The sequence below is a fragment of the Pinus tabuliformis genome, chromosome J, assembly GCF_031772625.1.
Source record: "Pinus tabuliformis cultivar Carrire ecotype Pingquan chromosome J, CPIR1, whole genome shotgun sequence".
NCBI lineage: Eukaryota > Viridiplantae > Streptophyta > Pinopsida > Pinales > Pinaceae > Pinus > Pinus tabuliformis.
In genome coordinates this window covers 461,120,589-461,133,590 of record NC_142295.1, presented here as the reverse complement: position 1 = coordinate 461,133,590, position 13,002 = coordinate 461,120,589, and positions in this window count along the sequence as shown.

Below are 13,002 nucleotides of genomic sequence, written 5' to 3'. Positions count from 1 at the left end.
TGACTTGTCATTCCTTGTCACAAAGCACACCTCAATGTCACCCTAATGCATGAAGACAATGACTCTATTATATTAGAGGTAGTAGCATGAAGGCATGATCAGTATCCAAAATCCCACCTTGATGTTTTAGATGGTAGTAAATTTATAGGAGAGGGATGGTAGTTTAGGAATTCTCATCCATTTACTAATGTAGGCTTGAGATCCACTTAAGAGGGGAAGTTGAACTGAAGGGACAAGAGGTGAGGTATCCAAGGTAGGATCATATTAGACTTAAGCTTCTTATTGAAGGTAAATGGTTAAAATAACCTTTGGAAGCTTTTAGAAGAGGAAGCTTCAAGATCCTTTTTAATTTTCCTGAATTTCTAGAATAAGCGCACCCCTAGTAAGGAGCAAGTTGTTGCTGATCAACATTGGTGCATAAAGGAGAAGTCTGCTGCTGAATGTAGGTATCTAAAGAGGTAAGGTGTGTTGGGCCTTAAAAGCATTGATTTTTGGTTGTTAGACCCATAAACTTAGTTATTTGAAAAGGTCATGCTTAGGGATTTGTGTAGGAATGATGAAAACATGTTCATGGATGGTGATTGATTTAGTTTGTAGGACTATTGTACAGAAGAGATAACATTAGGGGAATTTTTTGGTCTAAAATGGGCCTCCTAAGGATATTATAAAATAATAGTGGAAATAATAATAAGATTAGATTACATCATCAAATTTTAGAGGGAAAAAAGAAAAAACTATTTTTCCAACTCGTATTTTCAACTTATCTCCCTATGGGTTTACTAAAATTTCGAGCAGGAACACTCGTTAGATGCATAATTTGATTCCTCATCTAAGGAGTACTCATGTTGCATACTTTCAATGGACCCTTCTACACCCAAAAATGAGAAATACATGAAAAATGTGATTGCAATCACATTTTTGCATGTATTTATCATTTTTTGTGTAGTAGGGTCCATCAAAAGTATGCAACATGGGTACTCCTTGAATGAGGAATTAATTTTTTCATCCAACGAGTACTCCCACTCAAAATTTGAGTAAAACCTTAGGGAGATGAGTTGAAAATACAAGTTGAAAAAATAGTTTTATTATTTTATTATTTTCTAATATTTTTACTTTTCTACCCCAAAAATGATTTATTGGTTCTTATAAAGTTTATTTTGGTTGTACATTTTTCTTAGGAGGCCCATTTTAGACATCAAAAGTTCTCTAATGAACAACCTATAATAGATTGCCCCGTAAAGCGCAAAGTCATAAACTGTGTCTGATGACTGAAGTGCTTTATCTTGTGACAAGTTCAGGTCAAAAACAACTGGTCGAGATCATCATACGTTACAATAAATTTTCATCATGATATCTTTAATGAGGGAGGCATACCCATGCTCAACATATAAGCTAATGTTACATGCACAATGATCAAGTAGTTGCATCCACTGATGTCAAAGTGTGGATCCATGAATGGATGACTATTGGTATGACTTGGGGATTTAATTTTTCACCCTAACTCCAGTGCACACCAACAATGTTGAAAGGTGCGCTGGGTAGGGAAAAGTGCACTATATAGGGCACTGCAACACACTGTTTGCCCTTAGGGGGGTGCGTTGGGCACAATTCACAATTTTTTTTCCCTGTTTGACTCAAAATATTCCCAATTGTTTTCATGAAACTCACCCTAATGATTATTTTTGTTGTGTTTTAGGTTTCTATTGGAACAAAATGGCTCTGATATGGTGAGAAAGAGAACATGAGGGACAAGATATTAACATAACTAATGATCCAACCACTATCCAGTCATTGAGAGATTGTGGGCTCTTGAAATTTTTCTGGCTTCCTGGGATGAGGCAACAGATGGAGTTGTTCGAGTATCTTATCCGAGCATGGTATGTTCAGGCATAAGCATTCAGACTTGGAGCACATATGCTTGAGATATAGGTGGAATATATGTAATTCTTGACAGGTCTAATGAGGTGAAGTGCCCCCATCTCATTATCTGGTTTGAGGAAGGGTGGAGAGAGAGTTAAGGATTAAATTAGTACAAACTATAGACCTCGATCCAAACCAACCAAGAATGGGAAAATTGAGATAAAGTATGTGGTCAGTTTGTCTTTGAGGATGATCTTGTTCATTCTTTCTAGAATGGTTGATAGTGCCACTCTAGATTTGGCTAATAGGTCTCATATGCAGTATGCCCTAGAGTGTATGGAGCCGATAGTATTCAACTGGAGTGAGGGAGTCCTGGCAAATATGAAGGAACAAATGACCAAGGAAAAGGATGGGTGGTTGAAGAAATTTGGTTATGGTTTGATATTGATTTCATTTAGCTTAGAGTGGATTCCATTGTTTCGGCCACGACATATCTCACTCAAGCTCACAGATCCAAGAGTCCCATGGATTAGGAGGTGGGTGGATCTCATGTCCAGACATGCATGTCTATCATCGATGAGCTTCACACTAGTCTTATTTCGATGGTTGCGCATGAAACTCATTATGATTGCTATGGCAGGTCGTGTGGCCATATGTGTCTCGGGCACAAATTTTTGTAAAACCAAAATTTGATATCTCTCTCTCTCTCTCTCTCTCTATATATATATATATATATATATATATATATATATATATATATATATCGGTGTTTCTTATATGTTCTATTATATCATTCAATGTATGTGATGTGACTTGAATTTAATTTACATGTGTCACAAATGTCTATCTAAAACATGCTTTGCTAATGCATCTATCAATGTGTTTAGATTTCTATACATGTGTTGATATTGGATTTAATCAAAATATATTTCGAGAAGGTGAACCCTTAAGAAAATACGAAGCATGGTTGGACTCCTCACTGAATAGAAATTAGTCAACTATAGTACTACAAGTTGTGAGTCAAGTTTGAGAACCATACGACGAATACCATGGGAAATAGCATAAGACAATATCTTGATCACTACGGTATACTCAATGATATTATTTGTAGAAGGACTAATACAAATCCCTTGTAAAATCACTAACTCACCATTCAGAGCATATATAGCCCATGTTGCGAAATAAAGATTCCAAGATTTGCAAACCAAATGTAAACAAAATTAAGAGAAACCGTAAGAAACTCCAAAAGGAATCACACTACAAACACACTCAGCACACCTATATACAACATGTACACAATGAACTATACAAAAACACTCAATCACAATATATTTTAACGTACAACCCATTTCTAGGATGTGCTAATGGAACTCCATCGAAACCAACAAACTCGTAGGCCCCTTTAGTAAGAACATGTTCAATAATCCATGGGCCTAGCGCATTGATTCGAACTTCCCCGCTCCAAACTTTTCAGACCCTTGATCTTACAAGAAGACAAGGTCAGCTTCTGAGAAGACAAGAGGCTTGACACGCTTGTCGTATTGTGCCTTAATGTATTTCTTATGAGATTCATTAGCCATTGGGACATCATGTCGAGTTCCATCTAAGTGCATTAGATGTAAGAGACACTCTTCTTCTGCATAAGCTGTAGGGAGGAGCTTGACAACAAGTATCAAAGATGGAATTTAACACTCAATAGGAAGTATTTCTTCCAAACCATATACTAATTGAAATGGTTTAAACCCCGTATTAGTCCGAAAAAAGTTCGATATGCCCACAAGGTTGCATAAAGGATAAGATTCTAGTCTGATTTGTGGGCTCCTATCATGCATTGAAACATTGTTTTTAAAACTTTATTGATAGCCTCAACTTTCCCATTCGCTTGAGGGTAGTAGGGAGTTGAGCTCTCATGGGAGAGACCCAACTTAGCATTCAGTTTAGGCATCATGTGGTTACGAAAATGTTTCACATGGTATATTACTATAGCCTGTGGTACACTAAACCTCACAATGACATGATTGAAAAAGAAGAGAGCATTTGTTTCGCTAGTGTTATTGCATGTAGGCATCACCTCGGCCCACTTAGTAAAATAGTCTACTGATACAATGATATATCCATGCCCCCCAGCCAAGTGAGGGTTACGTGTCATGAAATTAATGCCCCATTTTTCAAACGGTCCAATGATGATAATAGGATGTAAAGGAGTAGGTGGAGAACGAGTTTTATGATCGTATATCTGGCAGGAATGACACATTTGAACCATAAGGATGTAGTCATGAAACATAGTCGGCTAAAAGTAGCTAGAACACAAAATATTTTGTGTGGTGGCATAACCAAACATATGACCACCACATTCACCCAAATGGAATTCATTCAAGACTTTCTCGACCTCCTTAAGGGTGAGGAACCTTCGGAAAATCGTATTGGTACTGCGATGATAAAGAGTGTCGTTGATTATAATAATTCTTAGCTTGATATTGGATACGTCGTTGGTCAAAGTGAGAGGTATCGAACCAGAAATTATGGGTTTGGAGATATATGATAATGTCTCCATACCACGTGTCAGATGATGTGATGAGGAACAATGATTCTTCTGGAATAGAATTGCAAGATGTCATCTCAGTTTCAACAGTGGGAAGGTCGCAAATTAGCTCAACAAAAAATAAGGTTTTCTTTGATTTGGATTTCATGAATTCCAAATCGAACTCCTGAAGGATGATGATCCATTTGGAGCACTTGCCCCCTAACAATTATTGTGACAAGATGCATGTCATGGGGTTGCAATTGGAAAAAACCATAGTTTTGTGGAGCAGTATATAGTCGCAAAACCTTTGGACAACCTGGATAACCGCCAAAGCTAAATTTTCGACGTGAGTATATTCCATCTCGGTATCATTCAAGTTCTAAATCAAATAATAAATAGGATGTTTGGTCCCTACATGGTCCTCTTAGACCAATACCGTAGCAATGGTAGTAACTGCAACAACGAGGTACAAGAAACTATCACGTTGGTAATATGGGGGTTATAACAAAGATGCCTGAATAAAAACATCTTTCAAGGCATAAAATACCTTTTGAGCAACGTTGTTCAAATGAAAGGGAACCAGTTTATTTAACAAGTGAGTAAATACTTTGGTCAATTCAGTGTAGTTTGGAATGAATCTAAGTAGAAAGTTATCCTTCCCTTAGAGTTGTTGAAGTGGAAGGAGGGAAGGAGTATGCAAATATATGATCACCTGGACTTTCAATGGGTCAATACGAATTCCATGTTTCGATACAACAAAACCAAGAAGTTGACTGGAGCTAAAATAAAACACACACTTGTGTGGATTGAGCCTAATTTTATAGTGTCGACAACGTAAAAAGATAACCCTAAGGTGCATCAGATGATCAACACAAAGTTTTGAGTGAGCAGGTAGGTTATCCAAATATGGTTGTACGATGTGTTTTATGTCATGGAAGGCATAATTCATTGCCCTCTGAAATGTAGCCCCAACATTTTTCAATCCAAAAGGGAGTTTTCGATATGCAAATGTGCCCTAGGGACAAATAAATGCTGTTTTATGTTGGTTCACCAGAATAACGTTGATCTGATTGTATCTGATAAACCATCCATAAATGAAAATATTTCATAACCAACAAAATCACCGAAAATTTGATCATTGAACGAGGTAGGAAAATTATCCTTAGGACAAGCACGATTAATGTCTCGATAATCGACACACACAAAAGTTTGCCAGAAGAATGTTGATATGATTGTATTCGATAAACCATCCATAAATGAAAATATTTCATAACCAACAAAATCGTCGACAATCTAATTGATGAACGAGGTAGGAAAATTATCCTTAGGACAAGCACGATTAATGTCTCGATAATCGACATACACAAAAATTGTTCCCTATTTCTTCATGATAGGAACAATGTTTAACACCCAATCAGTTAGAGGTACTGGGTAGATGAAACCAACAAGTAGAATTTTTCAACTTCAACCTTTATAGCAAAAGCCTTCTTGGGATGGATTGGATGGAGGCGCTGCCGAACTGGCTTAGCATCAGGGTACGTCTTAATTTCATGCACAACGATGTTTGGATCAATACCTAGCATCTCTTCTAAGACCAGGTGAAAATGTCTCGAAAATCCTAGCAAAAGGATTTATATGCCTTGACCTTATCAGGAGAGCAAGACACACCGATATATACGTTCTCAATAATTTCAGGTTTGACCAAAATTTCAAGAGGGATAGTCTCCTCAATACTTGACAAATTATTCTTAGAGTTGATACCATGGATCAATATGGAATTCACAAACATCTCAATGATATTTGGCTGATATAATTCATTAAGATTATCCTCGATGGAATATGGCAAGGAGGAATGATGATGATGATTGTCCCATGATGCATCATCCAGAATCATGATATCCATGATTCTCTCGTCAGTAGAAAATGTACGAGCGAAGAAATCAAAGGACATGTCGTAATATAAATAATGATCAACCCCATTGATCAAATATGAGAGAGTATAGTGCGCCACATAGGCTGAGTAGATGGCTTCATAGTCAAGCTCAATGTGACTGAGCAACATATGGTCACCAAAAGTGTCAAAATTGGATTCATCTGGCACTACCCCAGGGATCAACATAGGTGCTGAAAGGGCACCAATGCTCTGTAGTGCATGTGCAGAGAAGGCTAGGGTGTCATGCAATGCTCTGTCTCCAAACTAGGGGGAACGATGATCAAGATGTGGCCAAATTTTGATGCAAAAAGTCAAGTCAAGCTTAATGAAAGGTCTTCCTAGGGTCAACCAACGCTGAGTGAGGAAATCATGGTATGTTCAAGAGGTGAAGAAAGGACTAAGGTCAAGGAAACCACTAAGGGAATTAAACAGTTCCCAATGGAGCCACCAATTTGTTATGTGGAAATTATGATTGTAGACAAAAGTATCTTCCCTAGACCTAGTGGATTGGTCTATAACAATAGAAAGCAAAGAAAATAGATTTTCCCTTAGAGAAATTGAAGAATGGGAAAGAGGATTAATTGGAATCCATCACAAGCTTTACTTTACCATGATCTTTTAAGCTCTAATTGTAGCTATGATTGCTATAATTAGAACTTGCACCAAACATTCAAAACAAGCCAAAGATTTACAACATATGCATAGTAGAATTAAATTACTTACTCAATGGATCAGCAAAGCATTGAAATGCATGAATGTAAATGTAACATATCACATATAGGGAAAAAATATACTCTTTGTATTAATAGAAATAATAGAGTTTACAACCAAGAATAGTTGATCTTGTAGAGATATCCCCAAGTTGAATTGTCCTTCCTTGTCACAAAGAACACTTCAATGTCACCCTAATGCATGAAGATGATGACTCTCTTAGATTCAAGGCAGCAACATCAAGACATGATCAGTCTCCAAAATCCCACCCTGATGTCGTAAATGACAATAAATTTATAGGAGAGGGATGTAAGTTTAGGAATTATTATCCATTTACCAATCTAGGTTTGAGATCCACTTATGAGGGGAATATGAACTAAGGGGATAAGAGGTGAAGTATCCAAGGTAGGAATAGATAGGACTCAAGCTTCCTATCCAAGGTAAATGGTTAAAACAACTTTTGGAAGATTCTGGAAGAGGAAGCTTCAGAATCCTTTTTAATTTTCCCGAATTTCTATAATCAACACACCCCCAGCAAGGAGCAAGCTATTGCTGGTCAACGCTAGTGTAGAAAGGAGAAACCTGCCGCTGAATGCAGGTCTCTAAAGGGGAAGAGTAGAGCACTGATTTTTGGTAGCTATACCTAGAAACTCAGTTATTTGAAAAGGTCATGCTTAGATATTTGTGTAGGGATGATTAAATCATGTTCACAAATGGTGATTGATCAGATTTGCAAGCCTATTGACTAGATGCAACAAAATGGCCTATAAAAAAACCAATGGTAAATTGATAGTTTATGCTCAAAGTATATGATTAGAGATAAGATCAAAATTGACATCTCTAAAGGAAGACAAGGGGGGATTTTTTTCTTTTGGAAGCAATGTACAAACCAAAATAATGGGTAAAGGGACAATTATCCTCGATAATGGAAAAAATAAGCTCAAAATGTTTTATATGTTGATGGTCTAAAACATAATATCTTAAGTGTTAGCCAAATGTGTGATCAAGGATATGATGTCACATTTCATTCTATAGGATGTGAAATCAAGAAAGTAGATTTTGGAAAAGTGGTGGAAAATGCAACTAGAACCTCAAGTAATGTATACATATTAGATGGAACAAAAGAAAATTGTTGCATGGGGAAATTGGATGAAAGTTGGTTATGGCATAGAAGGCTGGGTCATATCAGATTTGATAATCTTGCCAAACTTAGCAAGAAAGGGGAAATAAGAGACATGCCTAATGTTTCAAAACCAAGTAATATTATTTGCAAGGCTTGTTAGTATGGGAAGCAAACCCAAGTCCACTTCAAGATAAAAGAGAACTCATCAACAAGGTCTTTGGAAATTTCTCATATATATCTCTGTGGTCCCATAAGAACAAAAAGTGTAAGGGGTGAAATGTGCTTCATGTTAATAATATATTATTATACTAAAATGACATGAGTTGGTTTACTCAGAGAAAAATATGAAGCATTTTACAAGTTCAAAATATTCAAAGCCCAAGTTGAGAATGTAATTGATTTAAAGAAAGTGCTTGAGATCTAAAAGAGGAAGATAATTTACTTATGATGAATTCAATAAATTTTGTGAAGAACATGGGATCAAAAGACATTTCTCAATAGCAAGAACCCCTCAATAGAATGGAGTTGTTGAAAGACAATAAAATTGTGTAAGAAATGGAAAGAACTATGCTTGATGAAGCTAATGTTCCAAACACCTTTTGGGGAGAAGTTGTTCATAAAACAGTTAATATACTAAATAAGGCTCACATTAGAATACAAAAAAATAAGACCCTTGATGAATTATGCAAAGGTAGACCTGGTTCAATCAAACATTTCAAGGTATCTGGAAGAAAATGTTATATCAAGATAAATGAAGGCAACAATGGGATATTTGATTTTAGAGTAGATGAAGAAATCTTTCTTGGTTACTCATTTAGGAGAAAGGACAAATTATACAAAAAAATACTACATAGGATAATTGGAATCATTGATGTGAGAATAGAAGAAGCATTAAACCATGAACACAACTACTAAAAAAATGAAGAGTCAAGAGAGATAAGAAACAGAGAATATGAAGAGGAAGAAAAAGAAGAACAAGAATAAGAGGAAGAAGAGGAAGAAGATCCACATCGAAAGACTCCCTCAAGGTATGTTCAGAAGGTTCAAATAAAAAATCAAATCCTTGGTGATAATGAGTCAAGGATTCATACTAGAAGGGAATTGATAAGAACACCAAAGCGTGCAAACCTTGCCTTATTGTCCAAAATAGAACTCATAATTTTTTTTGAAGCCTATGAAGATAAGCATTGGGTTAATGCTATAGAGGAAGAGCTAGACTAGATTAAGAAAAATCACACATGGGAAATTGTTCCTAGACTAAAAGATAAGAATGTAATTGGGACTAAGTGGGTTTTTAGGAACAAACTAAATGAGGATGGACATGTAGGGAAGAATAATGCTAGATTATTTTGAAAAGGGTATGCACAAGTGGAAGGTGTTGACTTTGAATAAATAAATTGCTCCTATAGCTAGAATTGAAGGCATTAGAATGTTTTGGAATTCACTTGTTTTAGAAAGTTCAAAGTTTATCAAATGGATGTCAAGTCATCCTTCTTGAATGGTGATTAATAGGAAGAAGTATATGTTGAACAACTGAAAGGATTTCAATTTTCAGGAAATGAAAATGATGTGTGCTAATTGAAGAAAGCATTGTATGGTATAGAACAAGCTTCTATAGCGTGGTAATCAAGACTTAACAAGTATCTACAACAACAATGATTCAAAATAGGAACAATAAACAACAATATTTATATTAAAACATATAATGAACATTTTTTAATTATTGTGGTATATGTATATGACATCGTTTTTGGAAGTGATATTGATCTAATGAATCAAAAGTTTGCAAATTTATATCCATGTTGGGAGAACTCTCATTCTTGCTAGGATTGTAGGTGACTTAATCAGATAAAGGTATATTGATTTCATAAACAAAGTATCTAAAGTAAATGTAAAAAAAATTGGCATGGAAATTGTGCACCTGTCAACACTCCTATGGTCACAGGATGCAAGTTGAGAAAAAATGATCAATCCCCTAATGAAAATAAAACCATGTATAGGTCAATGATTGGAAGCTTAGTATGCTTGACAACATCAAGACTAGAAATTACAAAAGCATTAGGATTAGTTACAATATTTCAATCTACACTAAAGGAGACACATGGAAAAAATTAACGGAATGTTCAGATATTTAAGGAGCACTTTAGAATTTGGCCTATGGTAGTCAAGAAGCAAATACTTTACTTTAGCAACATATACATATGAAGATTGGGAAGGAAGTGTAGATGACAAGAAAACTACAGGTAGAGGAGCATCCTTTCTAGGAAATTATATAATGTCATGGTTTAGAAATAAACAAACCTCAATCTCCCCATCCATAGTCAAAGTTGAATACATTGCAACAACAAAATATTGTGCTTAATTTCTCTGGATGAAGAAGACTCCAAAGGACATCAAGATATAATATAATTAGCCATATTTTGTGATAATACAACTGTAATCAACAACTTAAAGAACCCTATGATGCATTTAAAGATGAAACACATTCCCATAAAGTATCAATTTGTAAGGGAGTAGGTAGTTGAACAAAGTGTTAAACTGGAATACATTGCTACCAAGGAATAATTTGCATATATATTTAATAAACCTCTTGCTAAAGAAAGATTTGAATATCAATGGCATAAGTTGGGAGTGATATATCCCATATAATTAGTAATAGGTAAGTATGTGAGACTGCAACATATTAGACCAACACATTAAAAATATGAGAAATTATAAAAATGAGACATAGAAGAAGGATAATGAAATGGAAAGTTTGCAGGATATGAATTAGCAAGTGAAAGTGAAGTTAATGGTGAAATCCAATTGGAAAGAAATAAAAATGGGGAAAGTTGCAAATAAGGATAATCATCACTTTAGGGGAAGCAACCATTTGATGTCAAAAGTGTTAAGTTTTATAAAAATGGAAGCATAAGCCTAGGGGGAGCAATCCCCAAAAGAAGAAGTAAAAGGAATTTCGAGCACAGGGAGCAGTCTCAAGAGTAGAGCTATAGAAGAGGAAATTTTCCATGTAGAGATAGATAGACACAATATTGATAGGGAGATCCTAGTTTTAGTTGTAGTTACTAAGAGAGGTTGTAAATAGAGGAAGAGTTGTAGAAACAAAGAAACGTTGCAGAAAAAAGAAGAATAACAGATAATTAGAAGTACAAGTTTAAGGGTAATATCCTTTTTCCACTGATGCCAAAGGAGGAGAAGTTGAAGGCATAAGGAAAATTGAGATAGGGGGATTTCTTCTATATTATTACACAATTGAATAATGATTTCAATCAATGACAAGAGGGGGTTATTGTTTCCACGAAAACTAGTGTCTTTTCGATCTGCTAGTCCCACTAGGATTGGCAGCTATCCTAGAAACAAACAATCATAGTAATTTGCGATTTCCTTTATGTATGATAGATAAGAGAGAAGCAAAGTGACCAACCTGGATCTTCCGCTTGACTCCTTGCTTGATTTCTCTCCCCCTTGATAGAGCTTGCAACTCCTCTCCTACGTGTCCATCAAAGCATCTCGATCTATTATGTCATAAACAATGCAGAATCAGAAGTACATTGAACATACAATAGCATTCGCAAATAACAAAATTCACAAATACACGATTGTATGGAGGAAAACTCAAAGAACTTTATTAAAATAGAAGGGAGAATTACAACCCAACTGTCTGATCTAGCATCATCCACCCAACATCGAAGCCCTCTTCACCTCATGAAAAGAAAAAACACCCAACAATGCAATGCTCTTTCTCAAGGACAAACTATTAGCACTTCCTTACAAATTACAAAATTCCAGCCTCCAGATCTCTCAAATGAGGGATCCATTTATAGATGTCTGCAAGGGTGTGAGTCATCTCTGGGTTTTTGATTAGTGTCATTCCACTTGTTGTTCTTGGTTCCACTTGGAGATTTCTTGGATCTCTTACTCATCCCTGGGCGAATTTAGAGAGGCAAGTGTCATATGAGAAGTTTCTGGAAGATTTCATGAGCATCCACTTAGAAAACTGTCTTGGACATTTGTCCATCCTCGCTCATCGTACCCCAAAAAAGGCTTCTTCAGTATGCATCACACTTGGCTAGTGTAGAAGTCGGTATGCATCGCACCCTGACAGTGGAGCAGTTAGTCTGGTCTAGTTTTGGCTAGTTTTGAGTGGTTTTTTATGTGGAATGTTTGGGGAATGATGCAATCAGTTGACCATGATCCTTTAGGGTATGAAACAACACTTTTAAGGGTTAAAGAGCCCTTGGTTTGTCAACATATAAGTTTGGGGTTGCAGTGCCCAAATATGTCTATAACAGTTGCCCCCTAAAGCATGAAGTCGTAAATCTTTTGATGTCGGGTGAAATGCTTTATCATGAGGATCCGAGGTATTCAAATTGGAAGGTGACCTATATAAGATACAATACAATACATCATCATCATATTATTTTCATGATTTAGCTGAGGCGGGCATTCCCATGCTTAGCTTTATAAATTCATTTTCATGTACATAGGACAGATAATCGTCTGCAGTTGCAGACTGGTGATTCTTCATATGAAGAGTCATCTTCCCTGGCTTAGATGACTATCCGTGCAGCTTCTGTGTACATTTGATGTCTTTATGTTCCTGAATATATCGCAGCCTAGATGGATGAAACTAGATCCGGGGTCTTTAAAACTCGTTCAATCTTCGCTCGATGTACAAGTCGATCCATGTGAAAAGATGTCTTGAAGTCGAACATGTACACACATCACCTGATTACTAGCCAATAATGTAAGCTGTTAACAGGCTCGAGAGGAATCACCAATAATGATTGACCCTCAAGGTACTACAATAAAATTTACGTGGTGTGAATATATGATCCGATGTCGAATACT